The sequence below is a fragment of the Capra hircus genome, chromosome 11, assembly GCF_001704415.2.
Source record: "Capra hircus breed San Clemente chromosome 11, ASM170441v1, whole genome shotgun sequence".
NCBI lineage: Eukaryota > Metazoa > Chordata > Mammalia > Artiodactyla > Bovidae > Capra > Capra hircus.
In genome coordinates, this window is record NC_030818.1 from 22,518,792 (window position 1) to 22,546,679 (window position 27,888).

The 27,888-nt window shown below is 39.6% G+C and overlaps 1 protein-coding gene across 4 annotated transcripts in view; it reads right to left on the minus strand.

Moving 5' to 3' along the window:
* Positions 1-27,888, minus strand: part of SLC8A1 (solute carrier family 8 member A1) — a 382,769-nt gene that overhangs the window by 256,979 nt on the left and 97,902 nt on the right. The gene's annotated exons all lie outside the window — the stretch shown is intronic.

Consider the following 27,888-nt stretch of genomic DNA (forward strand, 5'->3'; position numbering starts at 1 on the left):
ACACTGACTTTAACCCAGCTGAACCTTTTCTTCTGTAGTTTCCTTTGAATTGAATACTCTCACACACTCTGGTCTACTGAAATCTAACACAACCTTTGAAAGAAAGTGTTCTATTAGTTAGTTAGCATTAGTCGCTCAGTTCTGTCCAACTCTCTGTGACCCCATGGACTGTAGCCCGCCAGGCTCCTCTATCCATGGAATTCTCCACTCAAGAGTACTGGAGTGGGTTGCCATGCCCTTCTGCAGGAGACCTTCCTAACCCAGGAATCGAAGCAGGGTCTCTTGCATTGCAGGCAGATCCTTTGCCATCTGAACCATCAGGGAAACCCAAATAGAACCCTTATGTCCAACTAAATGTCATCACTTCTAGAAAGTCTTCCCAGACTTCTGTCTCCTCTACTTTAACTTCTATGTTCTAACTTCTTACATTCTAGAGCACAGAGTAGTTCATTTACATTTCTGTCTGCATAAGTATTAATAGAACAGTTTCGTTCCGAAGGCCAAGTTGAGAAATTCCATAAATTCAAGTGTGTTTAATTTTTTAATCTCCCTGGCTAAAGGCTGAGCTTCCTCTTGCTACTTGATAAATGGCTATTAGAGGATTACCAGCTAAACCTAAACGCCTTCAAGAAGATGTTCAAAACAATCCTTATCTAATAGGTATGGAGAAAAGGAAGGGAAGAAATGAGAAAAGGGTCTCAGAAGTTACCAAAGACTTTTCTTTCCAATCAACTCTATGATATATCTTCACTGATACATGATATATCATGAACTCTGATAGCTTGTCATGATCGGTTCTTAAGCAAAAATGTGGCATTGCAAATTCAAGTTCTTGTGCTAGGCTCTTTTGCTCCCAATTCAAGGCCCTTGCTTAGATTTAAAGTGAGGGTTTTGGGTTCAGAAAACTCTCAGGCTCTAAGTGCGCCCCACCCCCCGGCTGTTTCATGTGATGCTGACTGGTGTCTGAGCACACTGCCGGATGCCCTGGTCCCCAGATAAATCTGAGGTAGGACAGAGGGGATAGAGAGGAAGACAATTTGCAACCAACACTCCAGCTTTATTTATCACGTACCCTGGGAAAGTACTGAGCTAACAAAAAAGGCAAAAAGAAAGCCAAGTTATTTAAAGAGCGGGAGCTAAAACATCAGAAACATAAACTAACGTTTCTAAATAAAAAAAGGGTGTGGAGCACAAGTCTTTTTTTAAAGTAGATTTCATATCTTAAGAAAACTGAATTTCAAGTGATATTTTTGAATGAACCATATAGCCCTGTTTATTAGGACTCAGGATTATTCCCAAGGCCTGTTTCTGACTCCCTGGGTTCATGACGTTAGGTAGCACTGTATTTTTTTTTTTTCATTTGTGTATCACAAGTAGGTTAATGATAGTATCTGCTTTTGCCTAAAGTGGGGCTGGTAAAAGGAACATATTAAAATGATGAGGATAAATAGTTATGTCTCCCCAGTACCAGTTCTCCACTATTTTTCAGGCTAAATTCCCACAGAACTTTGTTTTACTTTTTCAAAAGCTACAAATATTGTTTGCTTACATGCATGAAAAGAATAAAACAACCAGTGAACAATCTGTAAGTCTGACTACATTTAATAAACTAAAATGAAATAGAAATCTAGAAGACATCAAAGTGGCACCTAAACAAAAAAAAAGAGTGGCATCTGATGCTTTCCCTCATTAACAAATCAGCCAGTTATTCCAACCTTGGTATATGCACACTGATTGCCTACAACCCGAGAAAAACATTGTCTATACACAGAATGATTCATATCCTTAGTCTGATTATTGTATTTGCAAAGGTGAATGCAGAAATTGTCATCATTTTCTAGCTCAGGAAAGAAAAAATAGAAACAAAAACATATTCCCTCTTTTTGCATTGACTGCTAAATAACTAACTGATTAAGATTCAGTAAACTAAGGCGTTTTTGGATAAACAGTGGTATTCTCTAATTTAGAATCTAATGGATACATTTGCTAAGTGACTATGAGTCTTCCCAGGTGGCTCAGATGGTAAAGAATTCTCCTGCCAATGCAGGAGATATGGGTTCAAGCCCCAGGTTGAGAAGATCCCCTGGAGAAGGAAACGGAAATCCATTCCAGTTTTCTTGCCTGGAAAACCCCATCGACAGAGGAGCCTGATGGGCTACTGTCCATGGAGTCCGCAAAAGAGTCGGACACAACTTAGAGACTAAACAAGAGCTGGCCTAAAACTACAGTTGAATATCTGATCTAATCCTACAAATTTATCTGCAAATAGAGCTCATACAAAATAGAGTGAATAAAACAGTCTCAAGATAATCATAAATAATTTCTTTTTTGCAAGTGTACTAAAGTGCTTATTATGTAGTTTGGAGAAGTACGTGTGCAGCAGTACAAGTACACGTGCACCTCACTTCGTAGGTCGAATGCCCAGGGTTCAAACCCAGGACCTGCCAAAGCACTAGCGGCCTTGGATTTCAGGACATTTATTAATCACTTCACACCCATCTGCTCTCTCAGACAATGAGGTGATAACATCTATGTTCCGGGGTTGCTGTAAGCGTTAACTGAGGGGATGCCATGTATCACGCTAAGCGTCTGACACAGAAACTTTTTCAATAAATGTGCCTCCTCTTATTAATGAGGCTAAAAAGTTGAACAGTCAAGGCAGTGCTTCTAATTTCATATTCTACAGGAAATTCATAGAACAATCTAGTTCACACACACACACACACTGAAAATATTCTCCCCAGCGCCCAACTGTGCTTGGCATATGTCTGTGTCCCCTCCATGGCCCAGTCTCATGCATGTGCCTTCTATAGTGAAGACTTCCCAGGAGAATCAGAAAATGTCCTATATGTTAGTGGAATTTCCCTTGAATGGAACAAGCTTTGGATAGAGCCTTATTGATTATTTTCCTTGATGACAGTTTTTCTAATGGAGATTTACCAAAGGATTTCTGTAGTGACTTGGCAATACTCTTAAGCATTTTATTTCTCAATCTTCTTATGCCTTTCTGAAGGTCATGGGCTGGGTCTATGTAATTCTCTTTGCAGCACCACATGCAATTGGTTGCTTAGGAAATGCTTTTTGAGATGGTGAAGAGCTCTGTTTCTCATTAAGTGGCTTTGAACTCTGGCACTTCAAGTCCTGACTCTAGACGTACCCTTCACATTACTACATAATTCAATTCAAACAGTAAAGTGATTACCTTCTCTCCCCAGGACACATGGAACATGCTTCCCCCTATGCCTTCATAGGCATCTTTTTCAAGTCAGTCCATTCTAATGAAAGGATTCCACTATTCCCTAAATTCTTTATTCTGGTCCTTTCCTTAACTTGATGTTGCAGCACTGAGTTGTGACACTAGGGGGAAAAAGAGCCAGCAAGTCAAAAATGGGTTAGGAACGTAATTATCTACCATGCTGCAGAAAAGGAGGACAGGGTTGGCTTACATCCAAAGGTCAAATATATACAGGCTTTCTTATGGGAAAGGAATGTCAAACCTGTTTAAAAGTCTTTTGAAGTGAGTTTATAGTCCCAGACTTCTAAAATTAACCATCTGGTTGAATCATTCTGATATTTCCGTGAGCAAAGATAGATTGATTAGCTTTTCCAGGGTTATGTGTTATCAGATAAGCAAAGCAATATATTTTACATAAATACTTTCTACCCAAATGCCATGAGGAGAGTACAAGAAGCTGAAAAGATGCCCTCTGGGACTGCCCAAGGTTTTTCATAGAGAGAAAAAGCAAACTGGCCATGTGAATGTAATTTTTTAGCATGATACTATGCGAGCCAGAACAAATGTATGGCCTCCTTCCCTAATTCTTCTTTTATTAATGCTTCTAAATCATGTTAGAATTTTAGGGCTTCAAATTGGATTAAAGTTTGGCTGAGTAGGATGATAAATTGTGTGTTGGGGTGGGGAGGAAACTCTGAACAAAAATTCTTGTGCCCAGTAAAAAGTCTCTTTCATTTCAGAATTACATTTGTCAGAATGTTAGGAGAAGCATCTCAAGTCTATTTGTTTTATCTAAAACCGAGGCCTCCCACTGAGCTTTTTCCGCTTTGCAATGGGAAACATATATTTTTCTATCATCATTATTTTCTCAATAGTATAAAGAAGAATGAATAAAACAGCTTTGAATGAATAAAACAGCTCTTTTAGGGCCTCTTTACTTCATATTATTTTAGCATTTGATCAGTTGTCTCCTATTAGGTTGGCATCAATAAGCATCCATTATAAATACAACTATATGCATGATAAAGGATATCCCATTTTGTTGTGCCAACATCAGCATATACAGGGAAACATATAAAGTGTTAGTTAAAAGGAGCCTTAGAGATTATTCAGCTGTCTTATTTCAGAAGTTAATAAAATGAGCTTCAGAGAGTTTAGTTATTTCTCCCCAAAAAGCTTATATCTGATTCTTTTCATCCTAACCCTGAGTCCTAGTCTAGTATGATACTGCGGGTGAAAGAAAGTAAAACTACCATGTACTGAGTATTGTATAAGTCTGTCATGTCTTCTAACCCACTCAAACACACTCAACAATTTAACATCATGCATATAGTCAATTCTGTTTTACATACAGACATCCTCAGTGTAGTTTAAAGTCACATATCTGGGCAATGACAACATTTTTTTGTAAATTGTGCAAACTTTTGAAATCATACTAGAAAATAAAATTTATGAATACAATTTACAATACATATGCATTAACATTCTTAAAAGTTGTTTTACAGGTACTAGTAACAAAAGTATTATCTGTGACTCTATTATGGATAAAAACGGGTAACTTCTGTAATACACTCAAAGGGGAAGAATCACTCTAAAGAAGGATGCCCTTAAAATGTCCCCCAAAACACTTTTATTTGGCCATAAATATGAATAACCTTGAGGGTTATAATGACAAAATTCTCAAACCATGGATCAAATGATGTCCTATTTTCAGGCAGATAACACCATGATAGCAAAGAGGAAAGATATCTAATTTCTGTCTGGGACATTTAAAATAAATATAATGGGAACAAACTGCCAAAGCCATCCTTCAACCCTACACCTCTTTCATTCTGATCCTTAAACCAACCCCTTAACTGCTGGAATGGGGGTAGGAGGTGGGGAAACACTTCATGCCAACCTGTGCTATCCTCTTCTGTCCCTGACTTCTACCAGGGCCTGCAGTAAAAATTGCTCATCTCTCCTATAGCCCAAAGGCCAAAAATCCTATTCATATCAACTCACAGATCTCAGCCTCTTGGGAGGCACCAGTGCTCTAGTCTTGTAAACAGTCTTATTCTGAATCTCAGATGAGTTTCCAGCTTAGGCAGGTGGATAGACAGACAGATATACAGGATAGATATGTATGATATCTATATATTCATCCTTCTATAGGTGGCTTCCATTCCTTTTATCCTAGAAATGCAAATGTCGTAAAAACAAAATAAACAGACATATGCCCAGAAAGTTTAGCAACAAGTTCATATATTTTTTCTAATTTCCTAAGATATCAAAGCATAAATAACCACAAAAGAACTAACATCTATCACATTTGCTGTCTTTCAAATTCTTGTAAGCTGCTCTATAATTGTAACTGAATACACCTTCTGTTGTCAAGTTAAATGTTTGAAGAATGCTGTCTATGAATAGGAAAATAAGTTAGTAATGACTGACACCAAACTAGCTCCTTTCAAGAAATATGGTAAGCATAGCTCCCCTGCTCTTCTTCGTATTTTTCAAAATCACGTGAATCATACAGAAGCACTTTTCTCCAAACTTAGAACTGTGACAGCCCTAAAAGAAGAACAGGGATGGCTATTTTCCATAGACCCCAGGGCCAGCCCAGGAACAGCCCTTTAGCACAAACTGCATGGCTAACAGAATTTTAAGGAATCTTAAAGAAGGTGATCCACTTTCTCAATGGGAAATGAATGTGTTTTGAGGATCTATCTTTTTCACGATTATTCAATTCTGTGTGAATCTGGCACTTTGGGAATTTGACATTATTGGTGTAGTGGAATAGGCTTCTGGAAAAAAGTCAAGAAAAAGTTAAATGCATGAAGTTCAGAAAGCACAACGAGCTGGCTTATCATTCAAAGGCTTGAGAATGAATGGGGAGAAAGAACAGGTTCCACGGAGAAGATAATGTTAGAGCTACATCTAGAAAAAACTGGGATTTACAAGTCAGACAAGGTAGGACATTCCATTTTCTCCAGTGTCATGCTACTGACTCGTGACTCCAGGAAATAGTGCAGGACAGGGGAGACTGGCATGCTACAGTCCATGAGGTCTGGAACTGGACACAACTTAGAGACTGAACATGCCATGGTTACAGACCAAATTTCTACCTATGTGTAAAGGCCAATGGCTGGTCTCTGAAGAGTCTACATTTTGCCAATCATCAGGCTGACTTCGCCTTTCCAAGGACCACTTTAGGTGGAACATTAAAGACGTACGAACATCTTCTTATAGCCATGAGCACACTGCATTGTAATTACTTGTTTGCATGTCTCCTCTACTTGAAGACCAGGGATATATTTATATCACACTGCACAAATTCATACACTCAAAGGGCTAAAACAAATCAATGAACCAAAGAGAATTTAATCAAGACAACAAAGGGCCACTCTTGCCCTCTGTAGTTTGCGATGGTTTTAACTAAGAAAGCTCCAAATGCCCATGTGATATGGAGAGTCAGTTCTGAGTACCCCTGAGACCTCTCAACTAGGCCAGAGGGCTCCTCAGAATTCCAGATAAATCTTGTTTCACCAAACTTCCCTGAAAAATAACTTCACATGCCTTGGGGAGGTTATCTCAACTGACCTTTCCACTGGGACTCCTCCAGCTACTGGTCTAGGCTCCACTTCTGGAGATGCCATCACAGATATGGACTGTTAGGTTCACTTTGGTCCACCAACAAAACAAGTACAAACTTCTATGTCCTGCCAGCATGTTCCATTTTTGAGCACCTTAGTATTTTTACTCCTGCTTCTTTTGTAAATACAAACTATTTTCAAAAGGAATATGAAATCCACAGAAAGATCATGGACTTTGGTGTCAGAGACTGAGTTTGAATCTCAGCTTTGCCACTTTCTCTTGGACCCTGAGTAATTTAATTCCCTGAGACTCAGCTTCCTTACCTGAAAAATACGAGGAAAATAGCACTTACTTCCTAGGAGGCTATGAGCATCAAATGTGGTGAACCTGAGACAGTGCACTACATATTCAGTAAACAGTGGATTTAAAGGTATCTAAGAAAACATGACAATTTTTGTAATGCACAAAAGCTAATCTTTTTTTTCTCAAGAGGGCTGGAAACAAGGAAAAATGCTACTTCTCTTTCAACACAAACATGATGATTTTGTTAGCTACTTTAATTAATGTACTGGGCACATTTTCCAGCTGTCATGTATCTTAAAAAATATAAATTCTTTTTACTTGAAGGATATGGAGGAAAAGGAAATAAATTAACTGTGACAGGATGGCATTTTGAGATTTATACTTGAATTGCAATATTTTGTTAGGAACGATTTCCCAGGAAAGGTTGTATCCTCATAAACAATGATACTGTTTTGCAAATATCGTAATGCCGCACTGGTCAGCTGATTTATACAGAATAGTTTCTTTTTAAAGTACAGTTGATTTACAATGTTTCAGGTTTATAGCAAAGTGATCCAGCTGTGTATATATATATTCTTTTTCAGATCCTTTTCCATTACAAGTTATCACAAAGTGTTGAACATAGTTTCCTGCACTATACAGTAGATCCTTCTTAACCTATTTCATATCTATTCATCCCAAACTTCTCATTTATCCCTCCCACTACCTTTCCTCTTTGGTAACCATAAGTTTATTTTCCATATCCGAGTCCATTTCTGTTTCGTAAATAAGTTCATTTGTATTTATGATGTCTCATGATATTTTTCTTTCTGACTTCACTTAGTACGATCATTTCTAGGTCCATCCTATTTTCTTGCCATATGACTTCTGAATTTTCTAAGCTTTAAGAAAGTACCTGACTCAAAAGACAGCCTATCAAAGAAGTCAGGTAAAAAAAGCAACACATATGACAACTATTTATCTCCATTAGCCCTTCTTCAACAATGCAACAGTAGTTATTTGAGTCAAGTAATGGGTACTCAGTGATAATATTCAGTATGGATTAATCTCTTTTTTCTTTCCCTAGGTACTTTCCCCATGGTCTCCTAGAATTTTTACCCTTGGTTTCTGTTCAGTTTATTTTTCTTCTTAGTTATATTCCTATTTATGCCTCTAGGAAAATACAGAATTAATCTTTCTATGTATGGAGAAATATACCATCCTGATGATATATCCAGGAAGTCTATTTCAATTATTTTAAGTTTCCCAAGGTACTACATGAACATTAAACTCCTTGATTCTTTTTTACCTGTCAGTTCTATTATTTAATAATCCTACATCAACTAAATTAGATCTGTCTTTCTGGTATTTGGCTCAAAATGTCACATTTTATGATCAGTGATAGCTGTAAAGGAAAGGCCCGTAAGACTCAGAGAAGTAAACAGATGGAAACAGCATCACCTAGCTCATATGAACTTAGGAAATATAGGGATCCAGAAGCTGTGTTCTATCTCAATCCCCTCTCCAACTCCTCAGTTCTTCAATGATGCTAAAATCCAGCCAGTGGCTAATTTTACTAGGGCAGCATCTGGTAACTTTTCCAAAAGACAGAGACATGTGAGAATTTGCAATAGAGAACCATAGCCATCCTGCCTGAAACACAAATCTTGACATACATAAAAATAACTATGGCACACACTAACCTGTAAAAACTAGCAAACAGAAGCACGCACGTGCATGTGTGTGTGTGTGAAAGCCAGTGTTCTACAAACTGGATGATATGAAAGGAACACCAGCTATTCTGCAAACACCAAGTCTGCTGAAGGCAGATTACCCAGGGATTGGATCGACACAAGCCAAGGCTCCTGAACCATCAAAGATGGTCCTTGCTTCTATCCTTACTGTATAAATGTCCTCATTTGGCCTCAGATCCTATTGAAAGTGCCCGATAAATATATGTGAATGATTATTGCAAAGTGTAACTAAAGACTGCAGGTGTGCTCCCAGCAATAAGTAACAATAAAACAAGTTTCCATCACCAAAACTAGTGATGATTTTTACTTTTAAATTAGATGGTCAATGCCTTCAGTAGCTGGATATTTTGCTTCTTAAAATTCCCAAATAGGTCCTAAAAGTTGTACTATACATACTACAGGAATCCAATAAAATGCTAGATTTTACTACACAACTACACAGAGATGTGACTTGAAATATTTGAAAACAATATGCTATGCATTATAAATATAAGGAAACAAATATAAATATAACTGAAATGCTAAACAGGAATTAAAATTTAAGTTACTGATAATACATGATCTTCTAATAGAACTACCCATAAACCAGGGACAATGAGCTTTCCTGGAAAACAGACTGCTGACCTCAGATAATGTGCTGCTCTTGTACACCCAAGGCAAAGAAAATTAAATGCCCCCAACACAGACCACACAACCACAGAATCTGTCTGAATTCCAAGAACCAAAATGACTTATATTAGCAAACAAATGCCCACTATTTGCTTTCAGCATCTTCTTTCAGGTTTCTCTGTTTAGTTCCTACTGCTGCTGCTAAGTCGCTTCAGTCGTGTCAGACTCTTCGCAGCCCCGTGGACTGCAGCCTACCGGGCTCCTCCGTCCACGGGATTTTCCAGGCAAGAGTACTGGAGTGGGGTGCCATTGCCTTCTTCGTGTTTAGTTCCTAGCAAGCATGCAAATAATAGGTTCCTCATTTCCAAGATGCCACTAAGTGCAGCAACTGCCATCTTGCAGGCTGTCATGCTCCTGACAGATGAGAGTATCCTGTTTAAAGATGGCCAGTGATTAGATAAGGGCAACATGTACTCTCCTTACATTTCATCTATAGAAAGAGGCAGCTGTGCTTTGAGCATCTCTCAAGAGCTGTGGTCATCCAGCTACAGAGAAACTGAGGGTCCTCTGAAGTCAGTCAGAGCCAAATCTTACTCCATCATTTTTATATATACTGGGGTTTGGAATTTGTCCTTTACTGTTTTCACAATACCAGATCAAAAAAGAAAGTAAGTAAAGTACAAGGTGAATAACTTATGTACAGGTATGAAAAACTGCCCAATATATGCTCTTATGTGAATAATGTAGGTTATGGAATAAAAAGTAATCTATGATGCTGTTTACCATTTTGTATAGAACCAATGACTGTTTGGCACGGGCATAGGGAAATTTTGAAAGTACTCGATTATTAGCAATGAACTGGGGCAAGGAAGTATTGAGTTCGGTATTATGGGCTATTTTCAATTTATAAGGTATATCCAAATAGAGAGATGGATAGATAGATAGCTATTGTGTGATTAGAAAAATCATGAACCTACGTCATCAGTCAAAAAAGTGACCAAAATACAATATATCTATTGTATACTCACTCTGCATACCTTCACAAATCCAACTGAAAACAGTAGGCCAATAAAGTGGAATATAGTTCATAACTTCATGATGTATTTTAGAGCTTTTAATGTGCCCAGTGGATAGCTATTGAGAATAACTAGTCATAGGAAGAAGAATAAAAATGTGCCTATACATAGAATACAAGCTCCCAGGGCTCACTGTAGCCTGTACACCTGGTAAATTTTGGCCAATTCATTTTAAAGCCAAGATATGTTAGGTATGCTTTGGACATTAGAAATGGTGGTCCAAAATGGAGCAGATTTTGGTCAACGTACTCCTCTGACAGTCATGAGGACTATGTCCATTTCAAATGCCCTGTCCTTGTTCTATGAATTGATTGGGCAAACTGGGCAAAAAAGCAGTTGAGAGACTGGATTTATCAAACACAGTTTCCTGTTTCCTCCTTGAGAACCCCAGGTTTAGGGTCAGGATTTTTACTATGCTAATCCTCTACCCAACAGAAGGGCCCCCACAGTGCTCCAGGTTATCAGAATTCAATAGTTAAGTCAGCCCTGGGCTAATCCATCTAATGCTAAATTGCAAGTTCATCATGACAGTAAGGAAAATGCAAGTTTGCCATAAAGGTCAGCCTCATACGTTTGGAGGTCTGGAGGAAGTCTGAAGGAATTATTTCAGATACAGTGAGAGGGCAAACAGCCCTCTCTCTGCCTAACACATTCCAGAGAGCTTTCCTTGAGTGTTTCTTCTTTTTGCCTAAGGCCTTGATTGCCACACAAATACAAATTTCTCTGAAGAAGTTCACTTTTGGGGCTATAATCAGCCATTTTATGCCCTATTATGAATGGTTTCGTGTAATTCATTTGGGAGAGAGCCCAGTCCTTAAAGGGGGTGATTCCCATGTATGTGTGTGTATACATGTGTGTGCGTGTCACTCAGCCATGTTCAACTTTTTGCGGTCCCATGAACTGTGGCCTGCCAGGCTCCTCTGTCCATGGCATTCTCCAGCAAGAATACTGGAGTGGGTAGCCATTCCCTTCTCTAGGAGATCTTCCTGACCCAGGGATCAAACCCGGGTCTTCCACACTGTAGGCAGATTCTTTACAATCTAAGACATCAGGGAAGGAAGCCTGATGCCCTACCATACTTCAATTTTTAAAAAATGTTAAAACCTCCTTTTGCTCTATACATCTCCTTGGGGTGAGCATCCTTTATACGGCTTATGGTGACTAGTAAGCTGGGTAACTGAAAAAGCGGCTCCTTCTAATAACTGGAATGTATACCATTAGAATTGCACTTGATGCCTCTAATGTCTCATGGAATAAACTTCAATGTGCATTACCATCCATTTATACTTTATATATGAGCTGATGGAGACCCACAGAGTTTGTGTGCTATGTTTGCTAAGTTGCTTCAGTTGTGTCTGACACTTTGCGACCCTATGGAATATATCCTCCCAGACTCCTCTGTCCATGGGATTCCCCAGGCCAGAATTGGAGTGGGTTGCCCTGCTCTCCTCCAGGGGATCTTCCTGATCCAAGAATTGAACCTGCATCTCTTATGCCTCCTGCATTTGTAGGTGGGTTCTTTACCACTATCACCGCCTGGGAAGATTAAGGGGGTGATGAAAAAGATAAATCACTGCAAATATAAACAGTATTCTGTATCCTTGACATTGTGGTAAATTTACTCATCACTTTAAGATTTATGCCTGGATGAAATATATCCACACAGAGGTCCTTACTACCTACATTAAAAGATGGGAAGCCTGATTCTAGCTGTATCCTGAAATTTCTGCATAGGCTTGGACTTTCAAGACTCAAGCTTTCAAGACCTCACCTAATCATGAGAATATTGGACTAAATCAAGACTCTTTTCTCTGTGAAGTATTCAACACAAAAAAAGGGAAGGCAAAACATATACAATTCAACATAAAACTTGGGAAACATCTACTTAAAAAGGAGACTCAGAGAAACATATAATTGACCCCCTAAAGAGTTCAGCTGCAAATAAATCTTTTAAATTTCGTTCAGTTATACATTTTCTGTTATCTATTTGACCATAGAGAAACCCCCTGCAGGATCAGTTCTGGAGGATCAGGTAACAGTTCTGCAGGATTAAGGCAGCAGACAGAATTGTGGATAGAATCTGGGTAGTTTTCTGTGCCTGAGTTTAAATTCTGGCTCTGCCAATTAATGGCTCTTTGAAGTGTGGCAACTAGCTTACCCTCTGTAGGACTTTCTCAATTATTGATTTATTCATTCAACAATTACGTTTCAAGTGCCCCATCTTTTCCCATCCATTACCTATGAACATTCCTATAAATAGTACCTATGAACTTTAACTTATTTTATATAACAGTTTAGGCAATTCTTGAATAATTATCTGAGGTCGCTTGAGATTCAAACTAGTGCAACAACTTCCTAAAAATTTATATAGCACTTAATACTCTTCAGGAGCTATCCTATTCTCTCAAGAAATATTAACCCATAGAAATCAGTTAAAAATACCAGTGCCTATGACTGTCAAAGTTAAAAGTGAAAGTGGCTCAACTGTGTCTGACTTTTTGTGACCCCATGGAGTCATGGAGTATAGCCTGACAGGCTCCTCTGTCCATGGGATACTCCCGGCAAACATACTAGAGTGGATTGCCATTCCCTTCTCCAGGGGATCTTCCTGACCCAGAGATGGAACCTGGGTCTCCTGTATTGCAGGCAGATTCATAACCATCTGAACCACCAGGGTCAACCTGGTATGTTTTAGGGTCCAAATGATTACGTACCAACATATGCAAAACTGTTCAGGCAATTATGAAAAACTGTCTAGAGTTTAAAACAAAAAGCGAGGATGACTGGCTTCAGAGCCAAAGGAGTATTACTGCTGGCCGGCCAAGGACTGTAACTATAAAACTGCAGAGAAAGGCCCAGGCATCCCTTCCCGTGGTTGTTAATTTTATCATTCCCACTCTGTTTTCCTCCAGTATTGGCAAGAAAACTTCAGAGTGAAAAGGATGCTCTGCAGTCTTATTCGGGGGATGCTTACTCACTAAGTCCTGTCCGATCCTGCAGCCCTGTGGACTGCAGACAGCCAGGCTCCTCTGTTCATGGGGTTTTCCAGGCAAAAATACTGGAGTGTGTTGCCATTTTATTCCTCCAGGGGATCTTCCCAACCCAGGGATAGAACTCATGTCTCCTGTGTCTCTGCATTTCAGGCAGATTCTTTACCTGCTGAGCCATCAGGGAAGCTTACCTGGACCTAGATTGCCAGACAGATGCCAAAAATTTTTGAGCCTGATTCTCAAAACTGAGCATTGAACATGATTTTTAAAAAAGGAGATTTGAGAGCACATATACACGCTTCCCCAACCAAACTGTCTTGTTCTGACACCTATCTCACGAACCAATCAGTGCTGGTTAGGATGAGCAAACTGTTGAAAGCTTCGAGTCAATTTCAGTGTTTTGCTGTATGTCTGTTCTCAAAAAAGGGCAAGATAGTATAATCCAGGATTTTTAAATTTGGCAACTGGTTCAGTTTGAATAGTCCAAGATTGGAATGAAAAGCTTTTCTAATCCTATTTGCTCCTCCATGATCAAGACACTCTCTTCATTGTGTGGTGGATGTTTGTGTCTCATGGTGATGAGAGCAAAAAGTAGACATTTGAACACTCCATCTCCTATGTCATAATCAAAGCAGAGCAAAAAGCTTTCACTGAGTCCTGCTGCTCTTCACAGATCCCTTATCTCTTATCACATGCTTTGAAGAGAATCACCACAACCCTGTCTCATCAATTCAAATGCATATTTAAAAATCAATATGTTCAAAAACTGTTAGAGGTGCTTCATGACTGTATTTCCATTGATTTGCAAAGGAAACTGGAGTGTGATGGGGAAGGAAACATTTATATATGAACTATGTAAAAAAGCATCCAGAAGATTCTCATGGGCCCAAGGAAAATGTCAGAGAAAGAACTCCACAGGCCGGAACATGACAGATGATACCTTTCAGCTCTGAGATGGATGGGGCCACTGACTTATTCCCAGAGTTGTCAGTCAATGAATAGAAGAAAGAAATGAGGCAAAGTTCTATCTGAGTATTCCCAACTCTTGAGCCATTATGCTTTACAATGACCAGAAAGTCTGCATTTTGAAAACCTCTCATATTCCTATAGGCTTCTGACTGTGCTCTTCAGAACTGCACGCTGGCTTTAGGACTCAGGAAGTGTGGCTGTGCATCTCCACGTTTGGAGCTGTCTTAGTTCTCCTGAGCTGCCAACAGTAAGTAATCGATGGCGTGAGACACAACATAGTGGAGCCTTCCCTTTCCCGAGTTGTTCTTTCATTGAAGTTTTGCTGACAGTTTCTTTCTGTATCACTGTACCCTCTGTTCAAGTGGATGGGCATCGCCAGGAAGTTATTAGAAATGTAAGTTCAAGGGTTTGGCCCCAGATGAATTAGAATTACTTGGGGGTGAAGCCCGGCACTCAGTGTTTTAACAAGCCCTGCCTCAAAATCCCAGGGCCACTTCTTGTCATCATTTCCCTTTCTGGAAAAAGAGCAAACTTGAGTCAACATTTCATTCTCTTCCACCAGAGCTCTTGCTCTAACGGAATTTACAAGTCTGGCCTTTCATGTCCAGTCCCCCAAATGGAATGCAGGACACAGGAAGGCAGGGAGGGAAAAACGTCTGCATGCCAAACAGAGAAGAATGACCTGTGGGGCGAAGCTGTTTTGTCTGCATCCTGTCTAAAGGCACCAACATTTACAGAGGATAAACTAAGGGAGGGGGAAAAAAATCCTGGAGCTCTATAATCATTCAAGTTTGGAGTAACTGTAAATTAAGCAATAATATTGTGCATATTTTCAACCAGCATCTGTGTTCCACTAAGTTTCAGTCTGGCTTTTATTCCCCTGAGGAATCAGCCCACATTCAAGAGGTTAAAAGATGGCGGGGGTGGGGGGAAACTTACTCCATTTTCTATTTCTCATGTCTCCTTCTGTGTATATATCAAGGGACAACATAAGGCATGAACAGTTCTGCAGGATCAAAGCAGAACTGTGGATAGAATCTGGGTAGTTTTCTGTGCCTGAGTTCAAATTCTGGCTTTGCCAATTACTGGCTCTTTGAAATGTGGCAACTAGCTTGCCCTCTGTAGGACTTTCTCAATAATTGATTTATCCATTCAACAATTACGTTTTAAGTGCCTACGATGTGCCAATATTTGTTACAAATATTGCTTACCCAGTGAACAAGAATGATACTCTGATCTAGTAGAACAAATGTTTCAGAGGAAGCTTAAAAAATCAAATAGTGTGTGCATATATATATATATATATATACATACATACACAAACTAATGTTAATCTTGTGACCAAAAATGGGAGTAAGAACAGAAAATGGCTGATTGTGAATGAATTATTTTAAATATAAATCCCATGGACGGAGGAGCCTGGTGGCCTTCAGTCCATGGGGTCGCGAAGAGTCGGACCTGGCTGAGCGACTTCACTTTCACTTTTCACTCATTGGAGAAGGAAATGGCAACCCACTCCAGTGTTCCTGCCTGGAGAATTCCAGGGATGGGGAGCCTGGTAGGCTGCTGTCTATGGGGTCGCACAGAGTCGGACACAACTGAAGCAACTTAGCAGCAGCAGCAGCTGCAGCAGCAGGTAGTAAAGGCCTTTTTAATATTTGAGCAGAGAGCTGAGTAAGATGAATACTTAGCCTATCTGGGGAAAGAACTTTCCAGAGGGATTAGCAAGTGCAAAAATCCTGAAGCAGAAATGAGTGTGGAGTGGTTGGAACACAAAAAAGGTCAATATGGCCAAGAGGCATAAGGGAAGAAGAGGACAGAGCTGGATCACATAGGGTCTGCAGACAATAGCATGGATCTGTGTGTGCAAAGAACCCTTAACATAAGATCCACCATCTTAGCAAACCTTTAAGCACACAATACAGAATTATTAACAATAGGTGCCATGGTGCACAGTAGATAACTAGGACTTAGTCATCTTCAAACACTACTCTATTCTCTGATTCCCTGGTGGCTCCGATGGTAAAGAATCTGCCTGCAATTCGGGAGACCTGGGTTCCATCCCTAGGTCAAGATTCCCTGGAGAAAGGAATAGCTACTCACTCCAGTATTCTTGCCTAAAGAATTCTATGGACAGAGAAGCCTGGTGAGCTGCAGCCCATGGGGTTGCATGACTGAGCAACTTTCACTTCACTTCACTCTCTGGCTCTATTAGTTTAATTATTTTGGATGCCTTGCATATGTTATATCATGTAGAAATTGTCCTGCATGACTTTTTTTTTTTTTAAGTGTGATAGGAACACACTGGAAGTGATTATGCAGGAGAATGCTAGGATCTGACTCAGACTTTAAAGGATCTTTCCAGCTGCTGTGTAAGAATTCACTGTGCATTTGAGAGGATGGGGGTTCATGAGCAAGAAAGGAATCAGGTGTCTGAGGAAAGATGGCAGTGGCTTGGACAAGCTGCAGAGAGATAGATAAATGGGACAGTTCTTAGAAGCAGGAGATAATCGGTTACTAATGAAAAGAAGCAAGGCTGACTGCTAGGTTTTTGCTCTGAGCAACTAGGTAGATGATAATGATAGTAACTAAAATCAAGAACCCAGAGGGAGGCATAGACTTGTGTGAGGAAAGGAGTATAAACCAAGAGTTATTTTGGATGGGCTAAATTTAAGATGTCTATTTCCGATCTTTAAATCTGTAGCAGACACCTCACGCTAGAGTATGAAATGGATAAAATGGATGTAAAGCACTTAGCACGCAGTAAGGCATACAGGAGACACACAGCAAATCCATAGAATAGCGGTAGATCTCAGTCCTTCAGGAGACACTGAGGGCTATTTCCCCTTAGGCTAGAATCAAGATGATATAAGAATGATGTGATGGGGTGTTGAGTCTGCAGTAAATAGTAAGCCAGTGCTACCTCAGCACTTCTCAGGGTAAAGAAGGCTACACCTACCTTCTCCTCACCTATAAATTTCACCACATAAAAATGAGAAGCTTTTTGAGGCTTTCATATGCCACATAATTCTCACCACAGGGCCTTTGCATGTACTATCAAAGAAGTCAGCACAGAGCAATGAGGAGAATACAGGGTTCTGAGTCACACAAATTGAGTTCAATGCCCAGCTTCACCTTTTGCTATGTACGTGACACCAAAGAAACTAGAGGGGTTGGATAGGGGGTTGGGGGGAGACAGAAGGGAAGTTCAGGAGTGAGGGGACATGCATATACCTATGGCTGATTCATGTTGATATATGGCAGAAACCAACAAAATTCTGTAAAGCAATTATCCTTCAATTAAAAAATTTTTTAAAAAGAAGCTACATAGTTAACCTCTTTGACCTTTAGTTTCCTTATCTGTAAATAGAAAGAGTGACAAAAATGAATCTCATTCCTTCCCCATATTAGCTAACTGACCTCAGTTAAGTTTCTTTCTGAACCTCAGCTGTCTCCTCCATGAAAGGGGATAATAAAAGCGTCCCACTCACACACTTACTGTGTAGATTAAGGAGCTAATGGATGAAAAGCACATGGCACAGTAGCACAGTGCCTGGCATCAAAGAAGTAATCATTAAGTGAGCTATTTATCAACAACAAAATCTATGGCCTATTTCAAGGTGGTGTTTTTCTGCAAATGGTGGTTTTTTCCCTGCAAAAAAGCTTATGAAAGTAATTTTGAAAACAAACCAAATTAGGAAAGAAAAATGTGTCATCTTTTTAATATTAGAGTTATATATGATAATTTTTAAAAAATGAGATCAATGTACAAGTCAAGAAAAGCTTGAAGCAGAGCAGAAAAAGAATCATGACATTTTCCCAGAAAGATATAGCTGTTTCTATTTCCTCAAAGAGAGGAATGTTAATAGTAATATTAATATTAAAGCAGAGATCCAAAGTAATGAGAAATACTTGCTTCCAAAGACCACTAAATACCAGAGACTAAAATCTGAGCTTTTTTTTTTTCTATATCATGCTTTTACATAAATTCAGAGTATAGCTATCTTTTTTTCTTAGACACTTAATTTTACAGTTTTACCCTTACTAGAATGTTTGTGCTTATACATAACTTGCATCATATTTGTATGAGTGTTTTAAATCCACTTCATACAAGCAAGACAAAATTCATTTAAAGCTGTATTATCAATAACGTTAGGTATCTATTCTCTAAAACTATCTGTGTTTACAATTGCCCCCACTTCCCCACCCAGACAAACAAATAGCATTTCTGGGTATTGTTGAACTATTATTCTAAATTTAAATTAGGTACACTATTCATTTTACATAGATAATATTATTTTAAATATATCTTTTTTTTTGGCCATGCCATGTGGCATATGGGATCTTAGTTCCTTGACCATGGATTGAACTCATGCCCCCTCACATTGGAAGGGTGGAGTCTTATCCACAGGACTGTCAGGAAAATCCCAAGCATAATATATCTTATTGTATAAAACCAAAAGATATCATAAATTATAAAGGCACAAAAACTGATCTTTGGATTAGTATGTAAATCACTTCAGTCATATCTGACTCTTTGTGACCCTATAGACTGTAGGTCTCCAGGCTCCTCTGTCCATGGAATTCTCCAGGCAAGAATACTGGAGTAAGATACCATGCCCTCTTCCAGGGATCTTTCCAACCCAGGTATTGAACCCACATCTCATATCTCTTGCACTGGCAGGTGGGTTCTCTACCACTAGCGCCTCCTGGAAAGCCCTTGGATTAGTATAAACCTAATGAGTGAGATAGTAAGGAGTCTGCCTGCAATTGGGAGACCTGGGTTCAATCCCTGGGTTGGGAAGATCCCCCAGAGAAGGGAATGGCTACCCACTCCATTATTCTTGCCTGGGAAATCTCATGGACAGAGGAGCCTGGCAGGCTACAGCTCATGTGGTCACAAAGACTCAGACATGACTGAGCGACTAAGACTTTCACCATTTTTTGAGTTCCTGTAAAATGAGCCAGACATTCCAATAGGAACTTGGTATAAATTATCTCTAATCCTCAAAACTTTCCTGTCAAGAAGATATTATTATGGCTGACATTCTATAGATGATGAAATTGGGGCTTCAAGGGGCATGTAACCTGTCACAGGATCTGAGCTATTAGGAGACAGAGCTAAAAGGCAACTGCAGGTCTGTTCATCTGAACTTCATAGCTCCATCTGAATCCTCATCTATTGCAAAGGATTGGATACTCCTCCGAGGAATATTTAATACATTAAAATTTGAACAATCTCAAGTAAAGCATTATAACTGGATTCTGGCTAAGAATGGGGCCTCCCATTGTACTTCACATCATATTTTCTAACACTTGTATGTTAGTTATTTATATCAGTGGCCATATCTTACCTACTTTATAAAGCAGACTAAGTCTGAATTTCATTTCTATGCAGAGAAGATATCCAAACAGTCACTGAGTGTATGAGTATATATTACAGATTTGAACATGCCATGGAAATGATATAGAGATGAGACATTCCCCATGACCCTCTCATCTCTCTGGCTTCTCACCCATGCTCCCATCTCCTTGGTTAAGAAGCAGTGCAAGCGATGGAGAATTTGGAGACAGTGGCTTCAATGAAAAGTTCTAAAGGAAAGAAGGAGGTACCAGTTCCAAAGCCTTCTTCATAGCACTTCCCTTCCTTGGTTATTCCTGGAACTTAAGTTGGACTGCCTGCAACTTATCTTCGGAGATGTCTCCAGTGTCCTTAACTCCAATTTAGAATCTGTTCTTAGTAATATATTAGATCTGGGTAAACTGGTCTACTGAACAGTGCATTCAACTAACAGCCAGAATACCTACCTATATTTCAGTCCACTCTTCACCCAGAACACACCAAGCACTCCCAAACAACTCTCTGCATACACTAAAAATATGCCCCTTTCTCCTTAACTGGAAGAAAGAGGGGGCAGATGGAGAGGGGAGCTTTGATGGAGACAGTGAGGAACTCCGTAGACTACAGTTAACTGATCAGCTTGCCTGCATGTTGGACGTTTTGGAGATTATCCAAATGAAAGATTCAAATCAACAAATCCAAGGGACTCCTCTGGGACTCCAGGGTGCTGCAGACCAAATACAATCGAAGGGTTCTCAAAGCACATCTCTCTCACACCATGCAAAATAGGTATATGTGTATTCATAAAGAAATCAAAAGAAACAAAAGCCATCATAAGGAAAATGGAAAAGGTTTTTCAAATAAGCTTTGCTTATGTCCATCTAACTAATAACTATACCCAATAGCTGTGACAAGTTACTCCTTTAGAAATAAATAGATAAGTGGTTTGCATTTGTTTACTTTACTTTTTAAAAAAATTTATTCACAAAAAAGTCATGGAAGAAACTTGCGCTTACATTGGAGTTGGAGCAATATATCCAGTGAACAATTAAAGAACATATTCAATTAGGGAATTAAAGGGATAGAGGTTAAATTTAGCCCAGAAAGTTAAGATTATTATTTCTGAAATAATATTCTCCAAAGCTAAAAATAAACCATTATGTTTACTGTGGTGTGTAACATTTCAGTGAATGTCCCAAATGGTTACCTTACGCTTTCCCGTGCTGTTCCTTCCACTAGGGAATGGACATTTCTATTTGTTATCCAAAGGCTGGTGAGTTCTATCATCTTTGGGAACTCAGAGAAGCTTGTTAGTCATCAGAACTGAGTATGAAAAAAATGGGCACAGAATTTAATTTGATTATGAAGACTATAATGTACAACTCTGTTCTCTAAAACTCTGGATACAATTTTGACTGGGGCAAAGAATGACTTAAGTAGGCCTTTAAGGTGATTTCTATCTGTACATAAGATTTAAGTCTTCAAGATTTTATCTACTCAGGCCCTTTTGAAAATATTACTGATATGGCCACATTTTAGTCCAAAAATTTTTTTTTTTTTTACATACGATTTGACTGCTTTAAGAAGTAGAGTGTTGCTTTGAATTAACACCAGGATTCTAAGTTATTTAAAATAGGTAATGCTGTTTGTTGGATCCAACTGAGTTAATCTGCATTCTGAATTCTCTGTATTAAGAGATTAAAAGTTAATCTCTTAATCTGTATTCTCCAGTCATGTCTATACCAAATAAGAACCTTCCAAGTCTTTGTGGCTTATCTGGTACATCTATGAGAAACCAGGGAGGGCATTAAAAGCTGGCGGGTGTAAAGCTCATTTACAGAAAGGTCCACACCCCCTCTTATTTTTAAGTTCTTATCTTTGAATTCCTGAATGGGTGGAGATCTCTTAGCCATGCTTCTGTGTTCACCTTCTAAATTACTCCCGGTTTCAGCTATAACTTTCTATCATCAATTACAAAAGTATTGGGGAGAAAAGAGAGGTAAATCTTTTTCAGTAGTAGATTAAGTTTTGTTTTTTCTTAAAGAACTTTTTTAAGAAAACATTCTAACTTCTCAAATCCTCCCTTCTTCAAATGTGTGCTTGTTGCCATGTGCTTCTGTGTCTTCTTAGGAGCCAGCCCTCGACAGCTTACAAAGAGATGAAGCAAAAGAAACAGTGCTTTTCCTGGAGCTCTTCCTTGTGGCCCTATTCTTCCGGTCACTCATCCATGAACAATTCACATCCTCTGTGATTCTCCGCTGTTCTCCATAGCCTGTCTAAGGCCTGTGGGTTTTTCAGTAAGGAAGACTGCCATTATTAAACAATTTTCACCCTAAACTGCCTTGTTTCACATCCTGTTTTAAATCACTAACACATAGAGTCCAATGTTCTAATGAAGAAGTGAAGTGAAGTCGCTCAGTCGTGTCTGACTCTTTGCGACTCTGTAGCCCACCAGGCTCCTCCATCCATGGGATTCTCCAGACAAGAGTACTGGAGTGGGGTGCCAAAACTGGTGGTATGGCTAAGACTCTGTGTTCCCAATTTGGGGGGCCTGGGTTCAATCCCTGGTCAGGGAACTAGATCCCACAGGACACAACTAACAGTTCATATGCCACAACGAAGGATTTCACATGCTGCAACTAAGACCAGGTGCAGCCAAGGCTATAAATATACAAAATAAATGTTTAAACATTCTCTGGAACTGAAACAGTGACTAGAATCCGCAACTGTAGTAAATTTGGGTATGTTATCATTCTCGGATTGAGAACTAAGAGACAGCTAAAGGAGAATAACCCATAGAGGTACCCTTCTCCATTAAAACTACCCACGTGCCCTCTACTTCCTCTCCCAAAGTCCCCTTCTAATTCTTCCTTTGGAAACTTCCGTCCCATTCTCATTTCCCCAGTTAGTCCATGACTGTGGTAAATGGTCCCGTCAGAGTTGCCATCTTGTTGCTTAAATAAACTTTAATATACAGAAAGCCCTTTGAAGGGAGGGAGACACCAAACTAAGAACAACCCCTCATAACTCTGGACTCAGACCCTCTTTCTGACTTGGAGATGGGAAAGGGAATTAGACATTTAATAAACTTTTCATTTTACATGGAACACAGATAGTAAATACAAGACCAAATTGAAAACCTCCGTATATAAGTCATGTCATTCTTGTGCAGATGTTTCCATAGGACAGAGTCTCAGAAATGGGATTGCTAGGTCAAAGGACAAATATATCTCTAATTCTGTTAATTATTTCCAGATCTCTCTCCATAAGGTCATGCCACTCTGCACTCCCTCTAGGAATGTATGGGATTGTTTGTTTTCTCCTAGATTTGCAGCCAAGCCCAATGTCAACCTATTGAATTTTTGCTAGTCTTATGAATGAGAAAGAGTTTTTTGGTGCAGTTTGAGTTCACATTTAATAATGAGTGAGATTATCTATGGTGAAGTGCCCTCTGTAGTCTTCCTTAAATATCCATACTTGGCAGAAGGCATTTTGTAATCCAAAGATTTCTATACCTTCAAGTTACACGCCATAGGCTCCTCGCCCGTCTTACACGTTGAGTGAGGATGGACCTGACATACCTGCCAAAGGAACCAGAGGGTCTAGACGCCGATCTTCTTCTCACAGTCTTTACTTGCTGGTTTGGCAGAAGCTGAATGAAGACTGCAAAGGTGACTTTCCAGAGCACAGTAAGGAAGGATTACTTATTCCATAAATTTACATTCTGTGCTATTTGGGGACCCTATCTGAATGATTAGTCTTCTCTTTTTCTGAAATGCAGTATTCACTGTAGAATGAACACAATTTTAGAAAGAGAGGGGAAAGAAGGAAGGAAGGAATGGACGGATGGGGGAGGATGGGAGGGAAGGAAGACCATGTTACCCAGGTCTGATGTGGGGTACTCCACAAGGTCACATTCATTTCTAATCTCCTTTGACTTATTAGATGGGGCACACCACAGGAGACATGTTGGTGGCAGGAAGTGATTCCCTTGGTCCATCTCATGGCACTATCAGATGGGTGTGAGCGCCATCACTGCCATAATGCCAAGAGAAATAGCCTAATAAATATGGGGGCTTTTCCTTCAAATGGTATCAGAGACCTTGACAGTAATCATCCCTCTTTCTCAGGTGCAGAGCTGCCATGGGCTTACTGCACGCCATGGACTTCTGCGTCTAGATGACAGTTCACCCTGAGGTCAGATCACCGAGTCCATCAGAATTGAACTTCACTTTAACTGTGGTGCACGCACGCACGCACGCACGCACACAGGCACACACACAACACACCTGATCCAGCTCAGTGTTTAAATGTCAGTATAAAGCGGCTGTTTGTTCCAATCATCCTGTTTCTTTATCTGCTTTTCCTGGTATTTTTTGTCCTTTTATCACAGCAGAGATTCTGATCTGTCAGTGGCACTAAATTAATAAAATTTCAATGGGTCCCATACACTCCTGAGGGGGTATGTGTTGGGAAAGCTTGATGCTCTGCTTGACCCCATTCACGTTTTCAGTCACAAACATGTCCTGAGTCTGCAGGACGGCAGGCGTTCTGGTGAGGGCTGGAGGTCAAAGTCAACATGCTGTTTTTTTCTGAATGGTCACATTCCCCGCAGAAGCAGCTCAGGTGCCTCCTCCTCCAGGAAGCCTTAATGAGCTTCACCCCAGTCTGGATTACATATGTTGCTGCCACCTCAACCCCTAGTCCCAAACAATTTTTTCTACTGTTATAAACATTACACCTAGACTACTGTATGCCTGCCTCCACCCTTGATCTCTGTCCCCTCAGCACCTATGATTGCCACACAATAAGTACTCAGATTTATTACTAATTGACTGCTTGAATCAAGGGATGAAGAAATAATTGTTTTCAAAAATCACATAAAAGCTAGTTGAGCTTTCCTAAGTTATTGATAAAACCCAGTAACACATTTACGATGTCTTAAATACTAGCAATATTTGGGAAAGACCCTGATACCCAGGAAGAATGAAGACAGAAGGAGAAGAGGGCAGCAAAGGATGAGATGGGTGGATGGCATCACAAATTCAATGGACATGATTTGGGCAAACTCCAGGAGACAGTGAAGGACAGGGAGGCCTGGCATGCTGCAGACCACGGGGTCACAAAGAGTCAGACAGAATGACTGAACAACAACAAAAAATAGTATGAATAACTGTTAACTATATAAATATTTATGAATTTTGAAATGTTGTCCAGTGTACCTTTCAACCAAAAGCTGGAAAGTATTAGAATAATTTGATGTTGGTCTCAAGCTCAGTCATGGTCCTGTATCCAGAAGGGTGAAGCCAGACTAAACCACAGCCAAAATAGACACATCACACTTTGGTCTGTTTGAATCTGCCTGCTTTTTCAGGCTGTCTCCTCTCCCTGTTCTCTGCGTTTTACATACCTTGTTAATGAGGACAAATCACAGTATAAGACAACAACAGTCATCTTTCTAGCATAATTCCAGAAACACAAACCTTCCATCTCCTTAAGCCTCAATTATTTTTCAAAAAATGACAAAAGGCATATGCCATGTCTTCTCTGCTTCTTGTCATCAACCATCACGTCCTACTGAAAACACGGACACTCCATAAGTAGTCGGAGTTTAATTACAATACACCAGTCAGTTCAGCAGTTACATCTGCAGAACAATGTAATAAAAACTTAACAGATGCAGGTATGCTGGGGTAGGCAGCTCACATGAGAAAGAGTTCCTGATTTATCCCAGCAAATAACCCGGTGAGTGTATTTTTATTACAATTACCTACCACTGAAATGACATTCTAAAAGATATTTAAAGAAAGGATGTAAACAGCAATATTTCTGTGCTGTGTAGAGGCAACATCCTAGCATTGATAACCAGCCTATAAAATGCCTACATCACTGAACAGACTCAAACCCACTGGCTTAAGTGGCAGTCCTTTGACACATATCATTCTTCTCAAAGAGGTCCAGTGGATGCCTTCTTGTGCTCCCTCTCTCCCCTCTGTCCCCTGACTTTAAGGGGACGCAAGCTGCTAGGAAGACAAATCTTTGGTTTTGAGTCACATGTTTTCTCTGTGCTGCCAGATATTTTATCCTGATGTGTTTATGTAAATTAGAATTTAAAAAAAATTCATCAGAAAATTATTTCTGCTCAGCGCACACCAAAAAATAGATGCAACTGAAACCAAAAAGTTTGAAGAGGGCGGTTCTGGTAATGATCTAGCCTTCATCCCTGTTATGAATGAGGAAACTGGAGGGAGACTGAGGAAAGCATCCATCCATCCACTCATGCCCCCATTCACTCATTATTCATTCAGGCAAAATTCAGTAACTAGCTAAGGTTTTGACATTATTCTTCAAGTGCATATACTTCTAAAAATTAAAATCTAGGCAGAGCATAGAAAAGAAGAAAAGCCTACCACATAGTGCCTATATCTAAATACGCTCTTAAAAATGTTGCAGAAACATCTGTAGTTCTCATAACGCATATTTCTGTAGACATACCAATAGCTAAAGAACAGAAGTACAGTTTCAGGTACTTGGGAACATCAAAGACAATGTCTATATCAGAAATTTCCAAAAATCCGTTTTTTTCTTCTTTGCAGCATTAAGGTAAGAACAAAGCATTTGGAGTAAAAAAAATTCTGACTTTGAGCACTAGCCCTATCTTATCCTACCCATTCTCTTCACTTCATGGGGCTGAACTGAGGAGCAGAGAAACTGACTCATGTACTCACTGTGGTGCTCTCACATTTATTCATATACCCATTCATTCATTCATCACTCCCCACACTGATCCAAGTATGTCCTATGTGCAGCAGGAGTACAAGGGTAAGACAGACAGACAAAGCACCTACTCTCACAGGGTTCTTCATGTATCTAGCAGCCAGAGGCTGATAAAATAAACAGACTAATGAATTTATAATGACAAATTAAAGTGTGTTCCAACAGAGGGACACGTGGATAAAGAAACCATCACTGAGGACTCTGGGGTAAAATTCATTGAGGGAGATCCTTGGAAATTAAGAGATAAATGAGAGAGTACTTGGTGATGGGGTGGAGATGGATGAGTAGGAACAGCATGTGTAAAAGCCTCAACAGAAAAGAGCACAGTGGTGAAAAGGAACCCCCAAAAGATCATGGGACTGCAAGCTGGGAACAGGCAGGAAAAAACTAAGAGTTGCAGCTCGAGATGGGGAGGGGGTGTCCAGCACACACACAGTGCATTTAAAATGAAGCAGGCTCTAAATGTAAAGCTCACACTGAATTTTGAAGACTCAGCATGAAAAAAAGCAAAATATCTCAATAATTATGTATATTGGTTGCATACTGAAGTGATAATATTTGGATATACTAGATTAAATAAAACATATTATTAATTTCATCTGTTTTTATGTTTTTTTCCCTAAATTTTTTAAGATGATTACTAGAAAAGTCAAGGCTACATATATAACTCATGTTATATTGTTATTAGAAGCTGCTGGTTGTACATGCAAAGTCTTTTAATTCCAGACAAGGGTTTTTATCCTGAGCATAGAAAGTCTTGGAAGGCTTTAAGCAGAGGAATGAGAGGATCATTCCAGTTTCTGGGTGGAGAACAGATCAAAAGGCAGCTAGAGGGGATGTGGAGAATCAGCTATGGACCACAACAGATCAGGCAAGATGCTTCATAACAGTTTGGTTTAGGGTCAAGAAGTACAGAGATGAGAGGGGAGAGGGTGGAGGGATATTTAGGAGAAAAACATCAACAGGCCCCAGCAGTGAACTGTACATGGTATTGAGAGCCTCCACAGGGCAGAATCCCAGCTGGGAATGCAAGAAATACATGTATACCATCCTAAGTCCTATCCTAGAGGTCTGAATGCAGTGTTGTCGGAGCACAAAGTGAAAAACAAGACATGCTTGATGTAGCATATAACGCCGATGTTGCTTTCATTTCACAATGGGTTTCATTAAAAAATCAGGTTCCAGTACCATGCCAAGAAATTTCATTCTGGTTAAAGTATTAAATATCTTTTACCCAGAGCTGAACTTAAATCAACAGATACATAACAAGTATCGATCA